Here is a 2,965-nt window from a genome sequence, read left to right as displayed (position 1 = left end):
ATCTATCTCAAAGATTATGACCCTTGTTGAAAAATACCCTCTGACTTTGAACCATGTTTTACACTTACACAATGTAGGTCTCCTTATCTAATTCACGTGACATAGTCCAGACTCTTCAGCTATTAAACTCTAATGAGGTCTCCCTGAAGTCTTTGCTGAAACAAAAACATCCTGTTTCCCGAGACCTTTGTGACAATTAATGGTCTTTAAACTGAGTTTTAATCTTTTGTGCCCCATCTGTGATCAGATTTGTCCCAAACAAAAGCAATAAATGTTCAGTGAATTTCAATTATAATACTTTGCAAAACTTGAAAAATAATTAACAAAGTTACATTTCTCAGGACCTATAATAATAACAGAAGATGCTGGAAATATGGTCATTGATTCATACAGTACAGAAAAGACTCTTTGACCCATCAAGTCTGCACCAACACAACTATCACTAAAAGAACGCTAAGTCCAATTTTCTGAACTTGTCCCATATCCTTGAATATTATGATATTTCAAGTGCCCATCCAAATATTTGTTAAAGATTGTAAGGTTTCCATCATCTACTACCTTCCTAGGCAGTGCATTTCAGATTCCCACCAACCTCTGAGTGACAAAGCTTTTTCTCAAATTCCCTCTGAATCTCCTGCCCTTTACCCTAAAACAATACCCCCTGTGATTGACCCCTCAACCAAAGGGAACAGCTGTTCTGTATTCATCCTGTCCAAACCTCTCAATTCACCTCAATTCCATCCCCCATCAGTCTTCTCTGCTCTAAAGAAAACAATCCAAGCTTATGAAGTCTCTCCTTATAGTTCAATTGCTCCATCCCAGGCAACACCTTAGTGAACCACTTCTGTAACCCTGTTAGTGCTAGCACATCCTTCCTGTAGTGAGGTAACCAAAACTGCGCATAGTACTCCAGTTGTGGCCTGACCAATGCTCTGTACAGGAGAAAGTGAGGGCTGCAGATGCTCGAGATCAGAGCTGAAAAACGCAGCAGGTCAGGCAGCATCCAAGGAACAGGAGAATCGATGTTTCGGGCAGAAGGACTTATGCCCGAAACGTCGATTCTCCTGTTCCTTGGATGCTGCCTGACCTGCTGCGCTTTTCCAGCAACACATTTTCAGCAATGCTCTGTACAATTTGAATCCTAACTCCTTGCTCTTATACACAATTCCATGACTCATGAAAGTAAGTGTCCCATATGCCTTCTTAACTACCTTATTCACATGTTCTGCTAACTTCAGGGAGCTATGAATAATTATCCCAAGATCTCTCTGTTCCTCTGAAATACTTAACAGTTCTGGCAGCGTTGATAAGGCAAAACAAAGTTATCATTTCAGGTCAATGAAAGATAAACTGTTAAAGATTAGAGAGAGAGAGATGTTGGGACTATTTTCTCTTTATTCGTCACTTTTTGGATGTCCGTAAAATCATGGGTATCGTTGATTGTCAGTAATGTACGTGAGGAGGCCTTCATATGAATTTAAGAAAAGATTGTGGCTATTCACATACCACTCTGAAACAAAAAAATAATGAAACACACTCACTCTCTCATGCACACACAGGGTTTTTATAGAGTGAGTCTTTCCGGTTGAAGAAAACCATCAATATTTAATATTAATATAACCAATACTTTTATTGTTCGCTCAGAATAGCTTGGAACTCCAAAGCCATTACTACAGAATGCGGAAATTGATTGTTATTCACACCTATTTGCAATGAACTGATTTTTTCTGTGGAGGCTTGAGTTTTGAGTATGTGCATACACAGGGGAAGATGTGAATTCCACCAACGCTTTTGTCTTCCTATGTCCATTGAGACACCTCACCCATGGTCTTTTATTAAGAATTTTCCAGTGACTTAAGATCATTCTGAATCACCTGGCCTTCAGCAGCTAGTCTAGCTGTTTTTCAAATTCCGTTTGAAAAAGAAATGGCAGTTCTAGAAAATTCTACGTTAAATACAATCATGTTTTAAATGTGATGTCTTAACTGGGTATGACAAAGATGCTATCCGATGAGCTCAGTATTTTCTGTTTGTACTTCAAATTTCCAATGTCCACAGTTGTCTTATAGACCTGTGACTGTTTGTCACATCAACCACTGTGTTTTACAAAATTATGATGGGAGCCTCATCCCAGTGTGATACATAAGTCCGAGGCTGCCTGGCCAGTAAACAGATGGCCATTTGATGGCTATTGGCTGCTCATTGGTTTTGCTGACAGGTTTCACTTCCAAGATCTGTTGACCAATCAAACATCATCTCCCATCTCAATCTGGAGAGGAGGGAAAGTGCCATGATGGTGTGTAATTCCAGAGTCTTCACAGAGAAGTAGGTGCTGGGGGGAGGGTTGGGGGTGTAAGTAGGGAGGAGGGGCAGTTAGCATCAGGAGAAAGGGGTGTGGAATGAACCAAGAGGAAATTCAAGTGAGAAACACAGTGATTCTTGGAAATTAATGTACTGGTCTGACTGGAGTTCCTCACTGGAGTGTTTGCACGTTTTACAACTTTTACCCTCGGGAAGGACCAGACAAAAGGTTAGTGGGGTGGAAGTTTCTGATGGGGCCCACTGTGCAAAATGGGCACACCCGCATCACCTCATCTGGCCATTGCACCCTCTAGTGGCCCAGACACTCGATGCTGGGCTCCCTTGACATAGATAAAATCTCACTGGTGACAGAAGGAGGGCCAATTTGGACAATTAGACCCCAGACTGTGCACTCCTCACCATGGGTAAGATACCAATGGAGTGATGTTAGGCAACAAGCAGAATGAAGGGCTTTTGCCCGAAACATTGATTTTCCTGCTCATTGGATGCTGCCTGATCTGCTGTGCCTTTCCAGCACCACTCTAATTTAAACTCTGGTTTCCAGCATCTGTAGTCCTCACTTTTGCCTAGGACACTGCTATATTGCCGCCTGTGCCGCCCACTGCGCCAGAGACCCGGGTTCAATTCCCACCTCAGGCGACTA

The sequence above is a fragment of the Chiloscyllium plagiosum genome, unplaced genomic scaffold (assembly GCF_037043375.1).
Source record: "Chiloscyllium plagiosum isolate Xiang-an unplaced genomic scaffold, Cpla_swu_hap1 HiC_scaffold_42, whole genome shotgun sequence".
Lineage (NCBI taxonomy): Eukaryota > Metazoa > Chordata > Chondrichthyes > Orectolobiformes > Hemiscylliidae > Chiloscyllium > Chiloscyllium plagiosum.
The sequence above is the reverse complement of the archived record's forward strand: the minus strand, read 5'-3'. Positions refer to the sequence as shown.